Source organism: Canis lupus, chromosome 24, assembly GCF_048164855.1.
Source record: "Canis lupus baileyi chromosome 24, mCanLup2.hap1, whole genome shotgun sequence".
NCBI lineage: Eukaryota > Metazoa > Chordata > Mammalia > Carnivora > Canidae > Canis > Canis lupus.
The window spans coordinates 34,985,756-35,009,694 of NC_132861.1; the positions used below are offsets into that span (position 1 = coordinate 34,985,756).

General features: G+C 35.3%; 1 long non-coding RNA gene across 1 annotated transcript in view; it reads left to right on the forward strand.

Moving 5' to 3' along the window:
- Positions 1-8,166: 8,166 nt before the first annotated feature.
- LOC140616493 (uncharacterized) overlaps positions 8,167-23,939 on the forward strand; it is a 62,594-nt gene continuing 46,821 nt past the window's right edge. The window contains exon 1 of the long non-coding RNA XR_012016962.1: positions 8,167-8,255. This is a non-coding gene — a long non-coding RNA (uncharacterized lncRNA). The remainder of the gene's footprint in view (positions 8,256-23,939) is intronic.

Here is a 23,939-nt window from a genome sequence, read left to right on the forward strand (position 1 = left end):
AAGCCATCTGGCCCTGGACTCTTGTGTCTTGGGAGGTTTTTGATGACTGCTTCAATTTCCTCCCTGGTTATTGGCCTGTTCAGGTTTTCTATTTCTTCCTGTTCCAGTTTTGGTAGTTTGTGGCTTTCCAGGAATGCGTCCATTTCTTCTAGATTGCCTAATTTATTGGCGTATAGCTGTTCATAATATGTTTTTAAAATCGTTTGTATTTCCTTGGTGTTGGTAGTGATCTCTCCTTTCTCATTCATGATTTTATTAATTTGAGTCTTCTCTCCTTTTTAATAAGGCTGGCTAATGGTTTATCTATCTTATTAATTCTTTCAAAGAACCAACTCCTGGTTCTGTTGATCTGTTCCACAGTTCTTCTGGTCTCGATTTCATTGAGTTCTGCTCGAATCTTTATTAACTCCCTTCTTCTCTTGGGTGTAGGATCTATTTGCTGTTTTTTCTCTAGCTCCTTTATGTGTAAGGTTAGCTTTTGTATTTGAGTTCTTTCCAGTTTTTGAATGGATGCTTGTATTGCGATGTATTTTCCCCTTAGGACTGCTTTTGCTGCATCCCAAAGATTTTGAACGGTTGTATCTTCATTCTCCCCGAATAGCCAGGGGAATTTTAAAAAAGAAAACCATATCTGGGGGCATCACAATGCCAGATTTCAGGTTGTACTACAAAGCTGTGGTCATCAAGACAGTGTGGTACTGGCACAAAAACAGACACATAGATCAGTGGAACAGAATAGAGAATCCAGTAGTGGACCCTGAACTTTATGGGCAACTAATATTCGATAAAGGAGGAAAGACTATCCATTGGAAGAAAGACAGTCTCTTCAATAAATGGTGCTGGGAAAATTGGACATCCACATGCACAAGAATGAAACTAGACCACTCTCTTTCACCATACACAAAGATAAACTCAAAATGGATGAAAGATCTAAATGTGAGACAAGATTCCATCAAAATCCTAGAGAAGAACACAGGCAACACCCTTTTTGAACTCGGCCATAGTAACTTCTTGCAAGATACATCCACAAAGGCAAAAGAAACAAAAGCAAAAATGAACTATTGGGATTTCATCAAGATAAGAAGCTTTTGCACAGCAAAGGATACAGTCAACAAAACTCAAAGACAACCTACAGAATGGGAGAAGATATTGGCAAATGACATATCAGATAAAGGGCTAGTTTCCAAGATCTATAAAGAACTTATTAAACTCAACACCAAAGAAACAAACAATCCAATCATGAAATGGGCAAAAGACATGAACAGAAATCTCACAGAGGAAGACATAGACATGGCCAACATGCATATGAGAAAATGCTCTGCATCACTTGCCATCAGGGAAATACAAATCAAAACCACAATGAGATACCACCTCACACCAGTGAGAATAGGGAAAATTAACAAGGCAGGAAACAACAAATGTTAGAGAGGATGCGGAGAAAAGGGAACCCTCATACACTGTTGGTGGGAATGTGAACTGGTGCAGCCACTCTGGAAAACTGTGTGGAGGTTCCTCAAACAGTTAAAAATATACCTGCCCTATGACCCAGCAATTGCACTGTTGGGGATTTACCCCAAAGATACAAATGCAATGAAACTCCGGGACACCTGCACCCCGATGTTTATAGCAGCAATGGCCACGATAGCCAAACTGTGGAAGGAGCCTCGGTGTCCAACGAAAGATGAATGGATAAAGAAGATGTGGTTTATGTATACAACGGAATATTACTCAGCTCTTAGAAATGACAAATAGCCACCATTTGCTTCAACGTGGATGGAACTGGAGGGTATTATGCTGAGTGAAGTAAGTCAGTCGGAGAAGGACAAACATTATATGTTCTCATTCATTTGGGGAATATAAATAATAGTGAAAGGGAATATAAGGGAAGGGAGAAGAAATGTGTGGGAAATATCAGAAAGGGAGACAGAACGTAAAGACTGCTAACTCTGGGAAACGAACTAGGGGTGGTAGAAGGGGAGGAGGGCGGGGGGTGGGAGTGAATGGGTGACGGGCACTGGGGGTTATTCTGTATGTTAGTAAATTGAACACCAATAAAAAATAAATTAAAAAAAAAAGAAGCATTTTCTTTTTTTTTTCTTTTTTAAAATTCAAATTTAATTAGCCAACTTTAGTTTTGGATGTACAGTTCAATAATTCATCAGTTGTGTATAACACTCAGTGCTCATCACACCATGTGCCCCCCTTAATGTCCATCACCCAATTACCCCATCCATCTAAATGTGAGACAGGAATCCATCAAAATTCTAGAGGAGAACACAGGCAGCAACCTCTTCGATCTTGACCACAGCAACTTCTTGCTAGACACATCTCCAAGGGCAAGGGAAACAAGCAAAAATGAACTGTTGGGACTTCATCAAAATACCAAGTTTCTGCACAACAAAGGAAATAGTCAACAAAACTAAAAAGCAACCTAAGGAATGGGAGAGGATATTTGCAAATGGCATATCAGATAAAGGGTTAATATCCAAGATCTATAAAGAACTTATCAAACTCAATACCCAAAAAACAAATAATCCAGTCAAGAAATGGGCAGAAGACCTACACAGAAATTTCTCCAAAGAAGACATACAAACAGTTAACTGACACATGAAAAAAAAATGCTCAACACTGCGTGGCATCAGGGAATACAAATCAAAATCCATGCCTTTAACCTCTGATTGGGATATGGGCATTTACTCACATGCATGTTTGAGGCTGACTGTCCTTTTGTAGGTTTGAACCCAATAGATTCACCCTCCAGGGTCAGTCATATTTTTACCAAACACATATTTTTTCTTTAAATTTCAGATGATGCTTGAATTTGGCTTTCTTAATAGTTCAAATGATTGTAACAGATGTCTGTTATATAAAGGGTTTCTCCAAGGTGTTGGGGGACTAAAATAATTGCAATTAACTGATTTTCATGTTATGAAAATATCCAACTCAGAGATTCTGCATATCCTGAAATGGAAAGCAATCAAGTCATGCTTCTATCTCTTGCTTACCTCTTTCCCTCCTCCACATTATACCAATTATTTATTGAGTTTTATGAAGAATCTATTTGTTTGTACCTTAGTTATTTGCATGCCTGCTTCAAGAAGTCTTCTTTTCTGGGACTGGTGCAGATTGACTTCTAGAAACTGCCTATAACAATTATATATTATGTCTCAACAGAATGTAAATACATAGGATGTGGCTTTGGAGATCAGGGGTTTTAAGGGTATTTGACTACCTGAATAGCACAAAAATACATAAATCTAAAGGTACAAAAAATAAAGTGGTAGTACCTTAGACTTGAGCTTATCAGCAACCAACTCTCATTTTAAGTCATTGATTCCTCAAATCTTAGCTAAAAGGCCAAGTCACAGCAAGGTAAGGTAACCTGCTCATGCATACCAGTGGTAGATATAAGTCTTCAAAGCTAGATCTTTTATAGTAGCCTTTATTGTATTTTTTAAATTAATCCTTACATTCCATATGGATTTTTTAACTTCCAGGCAGTAAGTAGGATGGAAAAGCCAAATTTTCTTAAGATAGAGGATAAATCAATTTATTTTATTCCGTAAGTATTTTTGAGGCACTGCTCTGTGTAGTGTTCTGCTTGATGGAGATGAAGAGGTAGGGTTTGACTTCCAAGATTTCAGAAATATTCCTTATGTCTTCTAATCAATTTAGATAAAATAAACCCTGGTAGCTTCAGTTTTAAATTTCCTGTTTAATAGTGTTTTCACAACTAGGAAAAATCCATATGCAATATTAAATGAAGTAAAGTATTAAAACTTCTTTTTTATGATAGTTTTTCTCCACAGTTGTTCATGTAAACATTCAAAATGCAAATTTTACCTGAAAGTTATTAAGTACAAGATTTCATTCAAAATTTGAGAACTTTAGTCATTATTATTCACATATACATAATCTGTGACTTCCCGAAGGTAGGGATTTTATCTTGATCATCCTGATGTCTCATAGCATGAGTAAGACTGACAATAAATGCCTGGTAAATAAAGGAAGATTGGATCAATATACAGATGCTTAAAGGTTACTATAGGGTTACTCAAGAACACAGAAAGGAGATAAAATGGAAAATGAACAAGGATAGATGTTTAAGGATTAACTACACTTAGGTCATTGCAAAAAGGAAAGAAGTTGGAGAAAAATATGATAAACAACCAGTTTGTATTGGCAGTAGTGTTAAAGGTTAAAAATGATAAGAAATGTGGTAGCTATTAGAATTCTCCATAACTATTGCAGTTCTCTCTTCTTTGGGGTACATTAAAGATTGTGTGTCCCTGACTTGTTTTGATTAATGAAATATGGTTGAAAGTGATGTGTGTTATTTCCCACTGAATGTTTTGAGAGCCAACGAGAACTTCCCCATGCTTTTTGTTTGTTTGTTTCCTTTTGGGGACTAAAGGTTTAGGCAAAAGCTGCTTCATAAGCTTAGGACAAAGCATGAGAACATAATGTGCATCAGAGAGTCCCCTGCCAACTCATGAAGAGCATGCAGCATACTGAGAAATACATCTTACATGTTTAAGGACATAGATTATGGGGTTGTTACTACAACACAACCTAACCCATCCTGACTGATACAGAGAGTAATAAGAGCTTTATTATTAGATAAGATTGATTAAAATAGTCAGAATTTTCAGTTTTACATTTCTAGGCAAGAAGTAAATTTAAAATTTTTTAAAATGAGTTATTATGGACAAAAGTGCTGATTATCCATTTTAAATATTTAATATAAAAGGAAGAGAATTCTCTCTTGTGTATTCCTATCAGTTTTTTAAAAATATCATAAGAAATATAATGATGAGAGAAAATGTATATTGATACTAGAATAAGAATAGTTCAGCAACATGCCAACACTTTGAATAGTATTGAAGAAGAATATCTGAAAGAAAGATGGGATTGAGGCAATCACTGAGAGACCTGTTTACCATATTAGAAAAAGTCTGTGTTTGGAGAACACAGATCTCACACCTACCAGAACTATAATAACATCTTCCAATGTGGAAAACAAGACACTAGAAGTCTCTGAGGACTGAGCCTAATTTTGATCCTACTGGCTTTTGGAGGGAAGTAGAGACTCTCCTGTTGAAGTCATACTTGAGTTGCTAAGTAAAGAACAAGTTAAATAAAATGGGGGTAATATTGCACTGGCCACTGATGAGGTTAGCTAGAGAGTGGTGTCACTGGCTAAGTTATATTTAGGCTGCCATAACAGCCTCATATAAGAAAGTTTTAGAATGGGATCAAATCTTCCTATATGGGATACAGCCCTCTATTTTCTTTTCTTTTCTTTTTTTTTTTTTACAGCCCTCTATTTTTACCAAGGGTGTCAGATATATGACTTGGCAAAGGTAAACACTACTAAATTTTTCCCACCTTCTGTAGGGTAGCAGTGACTTAACTAGGGACCTAAATGATATCCAAAAGCACCCATTTCACTCTCCAAAATAGAAAAATATGATCTCTTTCTATAAGGTTAGTAAACAGAAACATCACTATAAACAAGAAATCAGTAAGTAAGTATATCTTAAGGGACAAACCACTGAAAGAACCAGAAGAAATCTTTAGACAACCTCTAATTAAACATTCAGAGAAATCTGAAAGGATATTGCATCTATGAAATTTTTAAAAAGAGGAAAAAATTCACAACAGAAAAAATTAAAGATGTGATTGCTAAACAAAAATATGTACAATGGAGACAGTAAACGGCTTAAAATAAGTTACTTAGAAAAATTAGAGCAAAAAAATAAAGACATAAAAGTTAAGAGAAATTATTAGAAATACAGATAACAGAATAGGGAGGTCAAATGTAGGAATTTCAGAACGGATGAATTGGGGATAAGACATAATACAGACATGGGAAGAAAATTGCCCTAGACAAAGAAAACTCTGATATTTATAAGCAGAGGGCTCCTAGCTAAAAACCAGGGATTTTAGTTTAAAAAACACTCCATTAATATTTTGTCACAAACATATTAGGGGAAATTTTAAAAATTGTTTCTAGAATAAAAAACATTCCATATAGGTATTCAGTCAGAAAATGATACAAACATTGGCATAAGAAAAACAGGAATTCATAATAATAGTTTATGAAAGAAGAAATATAAATAGCCAATCAACATATGGAGAAACAAGGACTTAAACAAGAGTGACAATTTCTTACTTATCACATTGGAGTGAATTAAAAATAGTAAAATGCTTGGTGTAATCAAAAGTACTTGGAAATGTGCACTCTAGAACATTTTGGAATTAATAAATTAATTAGAAATTAGAATAGACTTTTTGTATGACAGTTGAGAACATGTAGTTAATACTTTTTGTGATTTTTGACAAAATTTATATGTCCTAGAATATACCCAAATTAAAAAAAAATCGCTTCATTGTGCAAAGATCTAACCATAAGAATATTCAGCAAAAATAAATAAATAACAGAAACATATCATCTGAAACAAATAAAATATCTAAAATTTGGCCTTTGTACAATCGTGAATAATATACTGCAGATGTATAAGCTTAAATGAATAGATAGATATTCACAAAATCAGACTAAAAAAGCCAATATATTCACATTTGTTGTTTGGATAAAGCTCCAGTAGCTAAACAACCCTCTTTATTATGGGACCCAGGCAGAGTCCTCCTTATCCCTTCAGTTCTCTACTAGCCCACAGAAGTATTATTCAAACAAGCCAATCACACACTTCTTTAGGAACCAAGGTTTGCTCCATTCCCCTTGATACTACAACACCTGTCTCCCACAACCCCTGGTTCTGCACTCTGCTCCAAGGGCAACGGCAACCCCCTCTGTCACCATGTGTTGACAGTAGTGACCTCCTCTGGGCTGTGTCTGTGACTAGTATACCTTTGTCAAACTCATCTGTATACTATCAGATGTCACATGTTTGACCATTCCCATAACCCTAGGGTGGGGTTAACCAATGGGTGAAGAGGCAGGAAAGGAAACAAAAAGTTTAAAGGTTTAGATGAAATAGATTGATGGAGCAATGTCTTAGAGCAGAGACAAGCTGGTGGACACCAGCAGATAAGTAAATGAGTTAATTTTGTTAAGAAAGAGGACTTCACTCTATTATATAGAAGAAAGGGACGATAGAATGAGTGATGACCCAGCTAAACCCTTGCAAGATAATTTGGGTATTGCTAATAAAGAAAGAGGCAATGTCATCTGCTAAGATCAAAAAGCAGTAATAAGGACTGGATCTTAAGAAATGAATCCATTAGAAAAAGAAAAAAGAAATCATCAGGATATTTTAGCTCTCCAAGTGTATAACTAACAACTAATAATAATTTCAAGGCAATTAATTATCTCACATAATAAGAAGCCTAAAAGCACCCAATTCCAGGATGGGTTCCAGAGCTCAACAAATATCAGGGTGCATGACTGTCATCTTCTTTTTAAAAAGGATTTTTTTTAAAGTAAAGGATTTTTTTAAAGTAAAAGGATTTTTTATTTTTAAGTAATCCCTACCACCAATGTGGGGCTTGAACTCACAACCCTGAGATCAATAGTTGCATGCTCTACTGATTGAGCCAGCCAGGTGCCCCAGAGGTTCATTATCTTTAAAACTTTCTCTGCCTTCTCCTGAAAGTGGTTGGATGGCTTCTGCAGATCCAAGCGTCACAATTTGACATGACTTTCCCAAAGAAGGGACACAGGAAGTAGAAAAGAAACCACTGGAAGCCTCCAGCAAATATCCCCTTAATATCATTGGCCTAAACTGATCAGGGGCTATCGCAAGACTAGCAATTGGTAAAGGAAATGCAATTAGCTTGACTGGCTTCAACAATCATTAAGCAAATAACAAAGGGAGAAAGAATTCAAAGTAAGCAATTTACAGACATTGTTCAAGGGAGTCTGAACAAGTTTTGTAGGAGCAGCTATGGATAATGCCATAATAAATACATAAAACATGAATGAAAGAATTACTGGGCAGCTGTCAATGTAACATTGAAGGTGGAAACCCATGAATTTATAGAGAACATGATATCCTAGATTTGAGACTCTTTGGAAAACAGCACTCTAGGAATCAGAAGTAAATCGCTATGTGGAGTATCAAAGGAAAAAAAAGAAGAATGCTAGAATGTTCGTGAAAACTGTATTGAATGGCTCCCCATGGGTTCCAGAATGTCAGAAGGTAACGGACCTAGTTATGAGATAACCAGAATTTGGAGAAAAGAAGTATGGCTTTGGGCATTTGGAGATCAGGATGAAAAAATAGAATGAGCAGGTGAGATAAAGGAAATAGAATATAATCCAAATTTGCTAACATTGGGAACCATCATACTTCAAAGTGTAGACATGCAGAGGGGGTCTGAAAATTTTTGATAGAAATAGTGGATGTAGAAAGGTAAAGGATGTCAGAAGGATGTCTTTGGTGCAGTGGAGAAAATAGCAGGAATAATTTTTACATTATTTACTTTGTTCTGTATTCCTAGTTAAATGGTGTTTTCCTTCAGGCCAGGGAGCATTTTTTACACCTTTTTCTTATCCTGTTCGAGGAACCAGAGTGATGAGGGTGGTGGCTTGTGGCGCTGTTAGAGACAGTCCCCTAGGATCCTAAGATTTTACAAGAGCTTTAAATAGCAGTGATCACGTTGGACCTGCACAGTTAGATTTTAAGTACTTTTTTTAAAATCAGGAAATAATTTCATATTATTAATTAGGTTGGGGATATTATATCTGTATACAATTCTTTCTCTAATACCTTCCAATCACACTCTCATTTTATCTACCAATGACTCATTTCCTCCAGGTACAATCAATGGTTGTGTCTAGATTATTCAAGTGCTAGTAGATTCAAGGCACTGAACTCCAACAACACATTTAGCACCCTAAAGACATTTATCATAAATAGTTTTAAAAAGGAGGCTAGGAAAAAAAATGTCAAACAATAGTAAAGAGATGAGGGCGGCCCAGGTGGTTCAGCAGTTTAGTGCTGACTTCAGCCCAGGGCATGATCCTGGAGTCCCGGGATCAAGTCCCACATCGGGCTACCTGCATGGAGCCTGCTTCTCTCTCTGCCTGTGTCTCTGCCTCTCTCTCTGTATGTCTCTCATTAATAAGTAAATAAAATCTTAAAAAAATAGGAGATGAAATAAAATATATTTATGCAAAGAAATACTCCTTAACCATAAATTGTATTTTTAAAAATGCATTAACATAAAAAGAAAATACAATGTAATTTTTAAAATGAATACTTTTATGCATGTGAAATGTCCAAAAGATTTGTTTATAATGAGAATATGGGTGATTTTTACAGCAATTTTTATAGCTTTACCATCTTTCCAAAATAAGTATGCATCATTTAGGTTGGAATTATTGTACAACGAATAACAATAATAAGAGACCTAAGGCAAACTTTGTCCTATAAAAAAAGAGGGTCGATCAGGAGGAAAAGAAAGAATGAGAATCATTGAGGTTTCTCCTTTCAGAACACCAGAGGCCTTTCCTTGTGTGGCAGGAGTCACTCCCACCCTCTCCCCCACCCGCACTGGTCCCAGCTTCCCTTCCCCCTCCCCCTGTCTTCCCTTCTCCTTCTCCCTCTCCCTCTTCCTGCCAGGTAGGTGGTGAGATTAGCTTCTGACTCACCATAATTCATATAGCTTCATTTCCTGTTTGGGACTCAGGCCAGAAGATCTGAGCACAGTGTGATTCACCCACTGTTTTAAATAAATATCACCCAAGGCTTTTCCCAGTCCCTCAGGCAATTTCCCTTTGCCCCTTCGGAACAGTGTGCTTTATTATCCGATTGATGCCTTCTAGATTGCCTAATTAAAAACACTCCACACTTGGTCAAGAAGACTTTGAACTTTCAGAAGGCTGCCCATGAGTCCATCCCAGCTGGGAGGGTCATGTGGTTTCAGTCAGGGCCCTGTGGAAAGGAGGCAGGGAAGCCAAAGGGTGCTCCCAGGGCTGAGGACCAGACTTCCCCAGGAGAGACATCCGTACCACTCTCCCCGGCCCTCTCCACCGTGACCGCACTACCGGCGCTGAGAAAACAGCAGTATGAGGATGTGAATAATCCTAAAACAAACAAGCACAAGCCAACGACGATGACGCCCAGGACATGTCCGTGGGCTGCCACTCCTTTTTTTCTGTTTCTTCACTTTTTCAGGCTTCTTCACAAGCTTTTCTCCCTGGGAAACATTATTGATTCTCATGGATCTTGTCTTTCTCTTGCCCCCATCCTTCTCTTGTCCTAACGTCCACCAATAGGCCTATGAATTCTGAACTTGGATCTCTCTCTCTCTCTCTCTCTCTCTCTCTCTCTCTCTCTCTCGGCAACTCTGTGACCCTGTCAGGTGCCTTTTGTTTACTGTGTGTCCACCCCCAGGTCTCCCATGCTTTGTTTCTGAGGCCTTGCCCGGGCAACCTTCTGTAGAAGACAATTCTTGGGCTCCCAGGGACAGCCACTTTGCATGGACACGTCAGGAGCCTTAATTCCTGAAAGGTTATCCCTTGGGGCAGACCGTACCCAGTGATCCCTGCAACAGTATAAAAGCCCAGATCTCTTGTTTGAGCAGGATAAGTTTCATCATGCAATTTAGTCTCCAGAGTTCCCCTGGGGATGGGAGGAGGCTGGACTTCACCAGAGACTGCACCTGTGACTGACTTCTTCCTCTTCCCTGTAGCTTCCACTACTTCTGGGAGAACTTCTTTAGTAAATTACTCGCACATAAATTTTTATCTGAGAATCTGCTTGGGAACCTTGACCTAAGACGTGCCTGGACTTAAAATTTGTTTATACAACTGCATCTTAAACATTGTCACCTGGATGACTCACATGCACCTTAAACTCTAATTTGCCAATCACCAAACTTACCCTCTTCTCCCTGCTCTTGCTTCCCCTTTCCTATTCCCTAGTTTATAAATACATCCAGTCTTTCATAAATACATCCAGTCTTTCAAGAGAGGAAACCTAGGAGTTATTCTAGATGCTTTTCTTCTCTTCGACCCCTACATTCACTTAATCACAATTTCCACCCATTTTAACTTATTAGCCTTTATTCTTGTCTTCTTGTCCCAATCACCACTGCCATTATGCTGTCAAGCCTTCATTTCTTTCTAGTCTCTCAAACCTCACTTAACCTCACTTAATCCTGCTGGGCTGGGGCCCCCTGGGGTAGTCATCTAACTACTCAGACCCCAGTTCCTTTCCCTGCCTCTTCTTCTGCTATATCCACAAATTTAATACTTCTCTAAATCAGTTCCACACTGGTTCATCTCTTTCACATATCTGAGTATTACAACAAAAGTATCACTCAATCTTATATATGGGAGCCACCACAACATTGTAATTTCCAACCCAAACTTAATTCATTTTAGGATGTAAAATGTCAGGGTGCCTGGGTGGCTCAGTTGGTCAAGTGTCTACCTTTGGCCTATGTCAGGATCCAGAGTCCTGGAATTGAGCCCCACATGGGGATTAACTGCTCAGTGGGGAGTCTGCTTCTCCCTCTCCCCCTGCTTGTGCTCTTTCTCTCTGTCAAATAAATAAATAACATCTTTAAAAAAAAAAAAGAATATAAAATGTCTTCTACTCCATAACCAATCCAATCCCAGTCCCCAAACCTGCTGCCCATATTCTTCTTTTTCTCCCTATATATTTTTGTTTTCTCAATTTTCCCAAATCATTTTTTTCTTTCATTTTTTTCTCTCTCAAGAAAAAGTCTATCTTATCCTGAAACACAGAGACTCACACACGTGCATTTGCATGCACACTGGTATGCACACAGACAGCAAATACATAAACCAATCATTCTCTTAACTCTTCATTGCGCTTTAGCTACTATCCTATTGCTCATCACTATGAGTCATCTAGTAATTTAAAAAAGCAATTGACTGTCTCCAGTAGAAAAACTCCAACACTCTGTGATTATGCTTTTGAAGTTTTAGCAAAGTTTCATCTTTTGCATGTAAATCATTGATCCACTTGAATTTCTTATGGCATAAGGCTATAGAAATAGCTATCCACTTCTTTAAAAATGTGAATCAGGGGCAGCCCAGATGGCTCAGCGGTTTAGCACAGCCTTCAGCCCAGGGCCTGATCCTGGAGACTTGGGATCGAGTCCCATGTCGGACTCCCTGCATGTGTCTCTGCTTCTCTCTCTCTCTCTCTCTCTCTCTCTCTCTCTCTCTGTGTCTCTTGTGAATAAATAAATAAAATCTTTTAAAAAATGTGAATCAGTTATTCCATCACAATTTATTAAATCTGTCTTTCCCATATTCAAACTATTGCCTAATTCTTCCACTCTAAAATGGGGAAAAAAAGCATCTACCTCAGATAGTTGACTTAAGACTTAATGAAAGTATCTGTAAAGTGCTCAGAAGCATGTCTAGCACACAGAAAGTACACAATAAATTTAGCAACTACTATGCAAAACATAAGTTTTAGTTTATTTCTGAATTATATTCTTTTTAAACATTTTTTAGGGTTTTATTTTTCAGTAATCTCTATACCCAATATGGGGCTGGAACTCAACCCTGAGATCAAGAGTTGTATGATCCACAAACTAAGCCAGCCAAGCACCCCTGAATTATATTCTTATATATCAATAGACAATATCTCCTTACTCATACACTTCTTACAGTTTTCCTGGCTATTCTTGTACAGTTATTTTCTTCTTAAAATCATCTTTCCTTGGGTTGTCCAAATCTGATTTCAGCTCAGGTCATGATCTCTCTGGGTCCTAAGATCCAGCCGTGTATAGAGCTTCACAATCAGCAGGGGATTCTCTCCCTTCCTCTCCTTCTGTTCCTCTCCCCAATCACATTCTCTCTCTCTCTCTCTCTCCTTCTCTCTCAAATAAATAATCTTTTTAAAAATCACCTTTCCTTGCTGAAAGCCAAACTAAGCAAACTTGGAGTATTTCTAATATAGAAATAACTTTAGGAAGATCTGATTTTTAAAATACTTTTGAGTTTTCTTACAAGAAGTACTTAAAACATTTCAATGTTATTAATTATTTTAAACATTTAAATTTCATTAATTCTAAGCATCCATGTAAACATTACTTCTGTATTTATTTCTTCTCCATTGGTTTATTTTCCTACTTCTATACTAAGACCATATCATTTTAATTTTGGTTGCTTTGAATCACTTTTAATATCTGATAGGACTAATCACCCTCTATCTTCATTTACAAGTGATGTGGCTTTTTTTAAGCTTTTTTTTTTTTTCAGAAAATTCAGTTTATCTAAATCCATTTAAAATCTCTTTGAAATTTTATGAATATTGTATTACATTTATAGACCTGCCAGTCTTACAATCTCTAGTTTTTATCTTTAAAAATAAGAATACTACAACATTTATTACAATTATCTTGCATTCTTCATTTACATTGATTAATCCAAGATTAATTTTACATAGTCCTGTGGAATTTACTTCCATATTTTTATGTTTTTTTTTAACATTGCAATTGGGAAATTTCTTCTATTTTTAGAATTTGCTTTTGCTTCCAGGATATAATAAAGAGTTAATTTTATGTTTCTCTAGTACCTGTCTACCTCACTAGACTCTTTTATTAGTTTTAATAATTTTTAGCTGTTTATCAAGAATACTTGAAAAAAATGCATATTCAATTGCTAGATTTAGCCTTGTATATATTCAATTAAACCATATGAAATTAGTTGCCAGTTTTAAGCCAAGAATGTTTAAATAGTGAAAATTTCATAGGGATATGTGTATATCTACATATATCTATCCATATCTATATCTATATAGATCTAGAGGTATATATATGTGTATATATATATATACACACACACATACAATGATAGTGAGACATGTAAATTTTCATTGTGTGGTTCAAATTTTATACACCCTTGGTAAGTTTTTTCTTCTTGATCAATTACTTAGTGACTTTACTCTAAATCCTGTCACCGTGATGATATTTTTCTTCTTATAAGTCTATCAAATTTTGCCTTATGCAATCTGAAGCTTATACAGTTTGAAGCTTTGTACAGTTTCAAGCACACACATTTATGTCTTCCTGGGAAGTTGTTCTTTCCACAATTATAGTGAACATTTTATCTCTGTTCCTGCCTTAAATATTTTTTCCTTAAAGTGTTATACCTTCACTAACTTTCATTTGATGATTTATCTATTGTAACTTTTATCTTTCTACTTTCAACCTCACAGTGCACTTTTCTTTTAGATGTGTTTCTATAACTGGATTCTTTCTTCCTTTCTTTCCTTTTTACTAAATTTGATGAGTTTTTAGCAGATAAGCTTTGTCTTATTACTAACACATTTAATTTTATATTTACCATATTATTCTTATTTCTATTTGCCATATTCTACAGATTCTTTGTTTTATTTTTTATTTTATTCACTAAGTTTGACATTTTACATTATATTTCTGTTGTAAACTGGTTACCCCAAATTTGTAGCACGTGTATCTGCTGATGTATAAAATTAATTATAATCTCCTCTCTTTTTCCAAAATGTTCAAGAGCCTTAGAACACTTTAAATTCAATTATCCACCTTTCATCTTATGTCATATTGTTGGCCAATATGTTAGTTGCCCCTGTATATGCCCTTCACTAAATTAATGTTATTATTTTATATAGTTAATGCTTGACCCTACTTTTCCTCATGTTTACCAATTTGTTTGCCTATCACCTGTCTTGCATATCCTATCTTTCCTTTGGTTTTTATTGTTTTTCTTACATAAGTATACTCTTTAGAAGCTGTTTTAGCAAGAGTATATTAGCAGAAATCGTGTTGTTTTTAGAAAATTTGTTTTCATCTCCAATTGTATAAATAACCTCTTTTTTCCTCATACCATGAGGTTCGTTGTACAGTGTTCAGCTAAATCCACTTTTATTTAACCTTCCCTAGACTCCTTAGGCTTCCTGAATCTGAGCCTCTGATCCTTTCATGCTTTCTTTTATTTTCCAGAAAATTCCACCTATTACCTATGTAATATTGCTTTTCTCATCTTTAATATTGCATTTCTTTACTCTATCCTTTCAGAACTCCAGTTCACAAAACGACTTGAACACCTGGGCAAGAGGGGTTCCAGTGTCAGATCTTGTATTTTTAAAGGTCTCGCTTTCATCACTACACACATTCTTACATATTCATACACAAAATACCTAAGAACAATGCTCACTCATAATTCAGCACTCAATGCTGATACAATGCAACCTAAAATTTTAAATATATGGTCCTACAATTAACAGCACTGAGACTCCAAGAAACCTTCTTGGATTTTGAATTTTGGGGAAAAAAAATACTTTGAAATGGTATGGATATCCATAGCTATGTGACAGCCATTGTCAAAGATAGACAATGCTTCATAGTGAAAGAAGATTTGAGTAACAGAAGACTACATAATTTGTCCAACTCTTCTTTTCCTGAAGAATGAGTATAAAAGATTCTTCCATAACATAATGCATTTCTAACTGTGTCTTGAGTCACTCTGTCATTTCTCTTTTTTCTTTTATTGTTATTCCGATTTATGATTCCATGATAACCTGGCATTAGGCCTGGTTTGCAACAGTTGCACATAGTGATTGAGGAATATTTTCCAATATTTAACAACTCAGGTTATTCTTAAATTTGTATTCATGTATACATGATACAATGGGTATACCAATCCTTTACATTACTGTATAACTGTAGGTATCACTCTATGAAGCAGTAAAAATCATTATGTGAGAGCAATTCATTTGATTTAATTAAAATATTTTAGTTATCCACAATAACTTATCAGTATTTTAACAGTACAAACTTTAACAAAATTAATTCAATATTAATTTCAAAATAATATATGCATTTCTATTTTAAAAATCTATATGTGAGCAGCCCAGGTGGCTCAGCGGTTTAGCGCCACCTTCAGCCCAGGGCGTGATCCTGGGGACGCGGGATTGAGTCCCACGTCAGGCTCCCTGCGTGGAGCCTGCTTCTCCCTCTGCCTGTACTTCTGCTTCTCTCTGTCTCTCTCTGTCTCTCATGAATAAATAAATAAAATCTTTAAAAAAATCTAGATGTGTAAAGTTTTAAGGTCATTTCCAAATCTAATATTTATTTAAAATAAATTTAAAATATATAAGAACTAGGGTAATCCAAAGACAGATATCTAATTTGACATAACTACCATTAAAAAAATTAAAATCTTGCTTTTAATAATATAATTATTGGCCTTCTGAAATGAAGAAAATTATCATTTTGAAATTTAATATGATTTATAAATTGTGTATGTTTTTGTATATTATTTATCCAAACATGACTGTCCACCAACAGAAAACCCAAAAATGTACAATGATAATTTAAGTTAGTCATCTTTGATAATCTGACAATTTTTAGTCCTATAAAAATCATAACTTGGCACAATTTTATAGTTATGAAGATATATGTCAAGGGAGGAAGATATAAATTATTTAATAATTTGTTATCTTGAATTATAGCTTTCAAATATTTACATATGTTTTATACATATTTGCATTTATACTGACCTGGGCCCCACAAATGTCTACCAGACAGGATAATCATTTGCTATCTCTCAAATCAATTTTTTAACCTACTTTAGTGGACACAGGGAAAAATATTTTATGAATATATGGTAAACACCCTCAAATTCTCCTTTTGACTCTTTACCTCTTTCATATTTTCCATCTCTCTTTCTCTCTCTCTCTCTTTCTTTAATTCCAAGAACAATTTTTAACAGCTTTATTGAGAAATAATTGATATACAAAAACTACACTATTTAATGCACACTATTTGATGGGTTTGAACATATACACCTGTAATTTTATTACAATTAAAGTAATAAATATATCCATTATCTCTAAAAATTTTCTTGTCTGCTTTTATTCTTTTTTTGTGTGTGTGGTAAGAACACTTAACATGAGACCTACCCTCTTAAATGTTTAAGTCTATGATATAGTAATGATAATGATAGGCACTACCGTGTACAGAAAATCTCTAGAAGTTATGGATTTCCATACCTGAAACTTTATGCTGAGATATCTCTTAGCTATCCCAATTTCTCTACTTTTAACATATAACTAGGAAGTGGGATAGCTGTGTCATATATGGTATGGTAGATATGGTAGGTAAGTTTTTAAGGAACCTCCATTGTGATTTCCACAACCAGCTGAACCATTTTGCATTTTCACCAACAGCATACAAAGGTTCCCATTTCTTCATATCTTCACCAATACTTGGAAAAGATAGCTGGTATCATTTTAATTTCTTTAATTTGTTAAGACTTTTTAGTGGCCTAACATGTAATGTATCCCAGAAAATCTTTTGAGAACTTGTGAAGAATGTAATGTGTACTCTGCTACTTTTGGATGGAATGTTCTGTATATGACTGTTCAGTCCCTTGGTCAATAGAGTTGTTCAAGTCTCTTATTGACTTTTCTGCCTGAGTGTTCTATCCATTATTGAAAATGAGATATTGAAGCCCCTACTATTATTATATTTCTGTTTATTTCTCCTTTCAGTCCTATTAATGTTTGTTTTATATGGTTAGGAGCCCTGGTAGTAAGTGCATATCTATCTATAATTGCTATATCTTCTTGATTAATTAATTCTTCTATCATTATATAATGTCTATGTGTCTTTTGATAGTTTTAGACTTAAAACTTAAAGCCTACTTTCTCTGATATTAATATAGCTATACTTGCTCTCTTTGGCTTACCATTTGCATGAAATATCATTTTCTATCCTTTCTCTTTCAGCCTACATGTGTTCTTAAATTTAAAGTAAGCCAGTATCTGGTAGATAGCATGAAGTTGAATTTGACTTTTAATCTATTTGGCTACTCTATGTCTTTTGATTGAGGAGTTTAATCCATTTACATTTAAAATAATTATTGATAAGGTAGTTTGTTTCTTTTTTCTTTCTCTCTTGTAGTTCTTTTGTACCTGGTTTCTCTCTCTCTCTCTCTCTCTCTCTCTCTCTCTCTTTTCTGTCTTGTTTTCTTCATTTTTAATGGTGTTATGCTTTGAATCTTTTTTCTTTTTTGTCTCTTTTTTTATTTTAAATTTTCATTAGTTAACATACAGAGCAATATCAGTTTCTGGAGTAGAATCCAATGATTCATCATGTACATACAATACTCAGTGCTCATTAAAAAGTGCCTTCCTTTGTACCCTGCACTCATCTATCTCATCCCCCTATCTATCTCCTTCCAAATCTTTTTTCTTTCCATTTGTGTATCTTCTATGGATATTTTCCTCATGGTTATCACGAGGCTAACATAAAACAATTCTAGTTATAACAGTCTTTTTAAAGCTGCTCACAATTTAAATTCAATTATATATGAAAATTCTACACTTTTACTTCTCACACATACACTTATGTTATAGATGTCACAATTTACATGTTTTATAAAATTCATTAACAAATTTTTATAAAACTAGTTATTCTTATTACTTTTGTTTTTAATTCTTACACTAAAATTAAAAGTGATTTATTTATATGCCATCATTACAGTACCACAGTATTCTGTATTTATGTATTTTCTTTTAGCAGTGAGTTTTATATTTTCATATACTTTTGTGTTTCTTTTTAATGTCCTTTCACTTTAACTTAAAGAACTCTCTTTAGTACCTCTTGAAAGTAAGCTCTAGTAATGATTAACTCACTCATCTTTTGTTTGCCTTGGAACTAATATATTCTCCAATTTTGGGTGAACAGTTGCTGAATACAGTATTCTTGGCTACTAGTTTTTCCTTCAGCCCTTTGAACACATATCATTTTACTCTGTTTCAGCATGCAAGTTTTCTATTGAGCAATCTGCTGATAGTCATAAGGGCTCACTTGTATGTGATGAGTTGCTTTTTCCCTTGCTGCTTTCAAACTTTTCTCTTTGCCTTTGACTTTTGACTATTTGATTATAATGGGTCTTGGTATAGACTTCTTTAAATTCACCTTCTTTGGAAACTTTAGGTTTCATAAATTTAGATATTTATTTCCTTCCCCTGATTTGGGATGTTAGCAGTCATAATATACATACTAATTCCTATATATAATGGTGTCTTAGAAGTCCTTTCGACTACACTGTTTTTAATTTTTTTTTCTTTCTGCTCCTCTGACTGGATAATTTGCATCTACTTGTCTTAAATTCACTGATTTTGTTTCTGTTTGATCAAGTCTACTATTGAAGCACTCTATTATAATTTTCAATTCAATTTATTTTGAATTTTTTATCAGACAATTCATAGATCTCCTTTACTTGACACTTTGTTTCTGGAGATTTACTTTGTTTTTTTGTTTTGTTTTGTTTTTTTAAATTTATTTACTCATTTGAAAGAGGTGGAAGGAAGGGGAGAGGAGGAGAGAATCTTAAGCAGACTCGATACTGAGCACTGAACCCGATGTGAAGCCTGTTCTCACATCCTGAGATCACAACCTGAACCAAAACCAAGAGTTGGATACTTAAACTACTGCACCACTCAGGCACCCCTTTATTTTGTTTCTTATGTTGTATCCCTGGTTTGTTGTGTTTCTTGTGGTTTTGTGTTCATGTCAGCATGTTTGAAAAAGCAGTCATTTCTCTTCCACTCTTTACAGATGGTTTGATGGGGAAAGACCTTCACTTAGCCTGACTAGATTCTGGGAGTCTTTCAAACTTTTCTATGGGTATCTATGCACCACTCCTCATCCTCTATTTGGGGTTATGCAGAGCCGGGAGAGTTGCCATAAACCACCCATTCCTTTTCCCTGGGTCAGTGTACTTAATGGCCTAGACATGCAGTGCAAGCTCCACTTCTTTTCCTCCTTCCTGAAGAGGAAGGTGAAAGGTGCATAACTTTTCAAAGTTGTATACATTTTCCTAATCTTGCATATCCATGCTGGCTGCTGAGGGCTATCCACTCCTTTTCAGGTTTTCAAACTTTGCTTGTTTCCTCAAAACTCTGGATGGGATGAGACAGAAGCAATGCCTCAAAAGCCTGGAGATGTTGAATACACACTTTACTTTCAATTATTTCCAAGGGAGATGTCTCAGGCCATGTTGCATCAATGTCAACCTGTGCCCACTTGGGAGAGGATCTGATATAGGTAAAGTGAAACGTTTTTTCAATGACCTTATTTCAATGACCTTATTTTTGGATATATCTCATTTAGGGTTCTGGAACCTCTTAACTGGATTCTGGAAATCTTATAAAGTTATTTTGGTCTTATATATCAATTTTTAAAACAGTGTTTCTGTGGAAGAACATGAGATGAAATTTCTTATTCTACCAAATTGCTAATTACCCCATGAGCCACATTTATGTCTTGATATTCTGTTTGTTTGAACTCTGTTACCAACTTTTTAAATATGGTCTTTTGTGTTGAGTGCTTTTTTATGTGTCTGTTTGAAGCTTTTGTTTTGTTTTGTTTTGTTCTTAAAAGCTCTGTTGTATGACACATTTGAAGGCCTAATTCTATCATCTCTGACTCATGGCAATTTGTTTTCTGGTGTGTTTTGTCATTTTAAGGTCGTGTTCATTATTTAGGAGAATTATCAGTAGGGAACCTGAGGAGCTTAGAGTGAGACAATATACTGTTCAGATGGTTTCTGTTTGATTCTTCCATGTTTCACAGGATATTATCACCCAAAACTTTCTCTCTTATCTTCATAGCATAAGAATTCTTTCTTAATAAAAATCAGTCCCCAAATGCAAATGAGGACAAATTTGTGGTTACAAATTCATAGGGAAGATTTTATTTTCTTATTCCAAGCTTGAGTTAGCACAGACACCATATTAGTGGTGAGCGCAGTCTTTTTAGCCCATGGCTTATCTGAGACCTTTGTACCTTGAGGATTAGTGTTATATGGATGTCTCAGTTACATGTGTTTTTCTTGCTGTTGTGTTTTGGTTTTGGGGGGTTGGTTGGGGGGGAGAGTGTTTTGTTTTGTTTTGTTTCTTCCGGTTTCCAAGGCTCATCTCCTGACCTTGTGCGGCTATAAATTTCAACTTACACATTAACGCCCTTAAATTCTTTCCTTTCTTCTTTCCTTCTTTCCTTTATTTCTAACTTCCTCTCTTCTCCCCTTTTTTTTTCTTCTTTCCTTGACTAAGTAGTATATTTGTGTAGAAAAAACTATGAAAATAAAAAAGAGTACACTATGAAAAATAAGTCACCCCCTCTTCCAAAGGCCTCATTATTCTGGTCCCTCACCAGAGACAACTCTTATTAACAATTTCTTATGTATTCTTTCAAAAATATCCTATGCATACTCATGTGGCTTTTTTTCCCATCCATATGTCACATGATACATGGTCTTATGTATTGTTTTTTTCTTGTAAGTACACTTTTGGAGGTCCTTCTCTATACATAAAAACCTATAAATAGTCTTCCTAGTGGGGTCATAATATCCATTACATGTTCATATTGTCTGCTATCAATGTTTTTAAATTTTTGTTTTTACAAACAATATAATTTTATGCAAATGTTTCATAAAATTACTTTTATACCTATGTGAAAATATTTTAGACTAATTCTTAGAAGTCAAATTATGATTCAAAATATATATACTTTTTGTGAGAAATGCAAAAAGGTGCCTATTTGCCCATACTCTCAAAATGTATTGTGTTAATAGATTTTGGTCTCTACCAAAAGGTAAAAATGACGTATCATTAATTTTTCATGTTTCATTTATATTATTATGAAAAAGATTGAGCTTCAATTAATAAATAAAAATAAATTTTGTATTATAGACTTTGGCCATTTTTCCAATAGTTGTAGGACTTTTGTTGACTTGGAGCTGCTAATCATGTGTGCAGGTGAAGTGCTGAGATTATCCTACTCAGACACATTCTCAAGCCTGATGCTACAGCAATTGACTTAAACAGGAAATCTATTTATGATACTGACCTATGAAGATCCCTTTGGCAGCTCCTTATTAGCAAAAATAATCTCAAACCTCATAAAATGGTAATGTAAAGTGCTCCATCATCTGGCTCCTATTTATCTCTTAATTCTCAGCTTCAGTCATCAACTATTCCACACTTACCACTCCTGCAACACTGAACTCCTTCCCATACAATGTTGCTTTCCCAATACTGTATTCTATTCCTAAAATATATGCCTCTTCTTCTTTATTCTATGATCTCAGCCTTTTCTGAGTTAATTTCTACTTATCTTTTATGATGCATTTAAATTATAACTTCCCTTAACCTCTTAAGGCAGAGTTTGATGCCACTCTTCTACACACTTAAATTGCCTATTGTAACTATTAAAATGATCTGATTGGGGCACCTGGGTGGCTCAGTCATTGAAGTACCTGACTCTTGATTTCAGCTCAGGTCATGATCTCAGGGTTGTAAGATGGAGCCCCATGTCAGGCTCGCTGGACATGGAGCCTGCTTGAGATTCCCTTTCTTCCTTTTCCTTGTTCCTACCCCCTCCCTCTTTTAAAAAAAATATATATATATCTGATTATGTAACAATTTCTCCATTGGGCTGAGAACTTATTGACAAGGATTCTATTGTATTAATCTTTGAATTCCTAAAATGTGGCATGGATACAACTGATACTTAATGGTATTTATTAAATAAATGAGTGTACCCATCTCCCCAGTGAGAGAGAATTAGAAAAAGTGTGGGATTAAAAAATGGATGAAACAGTGTACTCTGCTTCCTAACCACTCCCTGCCTTTTACCACATACACTTTAGATGGGTGTATTGGTTTTGAGTGTGGTTATACCAAGATGCAGTGGAGAAACTATGGCTAAAAAAGGAAAATGAACACGTGTGTGTGTGTGTGTGTGTGTGTGTGTTTGTGTGTGTTTTCAAGATGTCATTAAGATGGTAGAGCACAAACATAAAAAAAATACCTGTAATTAAAAAGTGCATACAATGACCTATTCCAGAATGTGAAAAAGTATTATCAGAGTCTGGAAGGATTCATGCCTCTCAGGAAATAAAGAATATTTTCATCTGAGATGTACTAATGTAATTAGTGTTGATTAACCATCATCATAGTAACATAATTGACATTTTGAGGAGTATTTTTTAAAGTTTATTTCTACTGTTGAGATGATTCAGCTATTTCAGAAAACAAAATTAAATAAAAAGTACAAATGAGTGGATGAGTATACCTGAAAGTCATTCTTATATAATCAAAGCTCTGACTGTTATTGCCAGGATCATACATGTCCCCATCATAGGTGCTATTTTGAACAGTTAACCAGCAAAATAGTGGAGGTCTGCCTGGGATCTTTACTTGGGTGAAGGGTCCCAGAAAATTAGAAGAATTCAGAGAATCAGTATGCTTTCTTTTTCCCATACTGTTATCGTCATGGTTACCATAAGAGAGGGAGATATTTAATTCAAAATACTGAGCCTGAATCTTTTGTTTAGGTTATCTGACCTCACTAAACCCTTGCTGAAAGTAGATCAGAGAAAAAAAGGAGAGGGTCCCCAGGCTCATACGAATGGCTAGTTTCCTACATTGTGGACAAAACACACTTCTAAATCCATCAGCCATTTTAGGTAGGGCACCAAATTATAAGAGACCGATTAAAATAGACTTAAGGGGGAAAAAAGAATAGTGGGGAAGAGAGGTGTTTTGTTTTATTTGTTTTGTTTTAGACTACTGAGGGCTTCCATACTCAAAGAGTTAAACAATCAGCCTCAGAAAATAAGAACTAAGGCAATTCTGGACCTCTGGAAATGAAAACTAGGGATGCACATTGTCAACACTCTCTCTCTTTCTTTCTCTCCCTCTGTTTGTCTTGGCCTGTTTGTTTCACTCTTTCTTATAAGCCAGTGACTTTACACAGTGGGAGATACTGATTCTAATAGCAATGGGTTCACAACTCTACAGCTTCAGAGTAGAGAAAATAGAGATCTTACTCCATAGCTCCTGGAATGAAATATTCCTGGAACAGAATGCAATTAGCCAGACTAAGCTTGAACTATATGCCACCACTTGGCTAAATCACTATGACTTGTAGGGGTT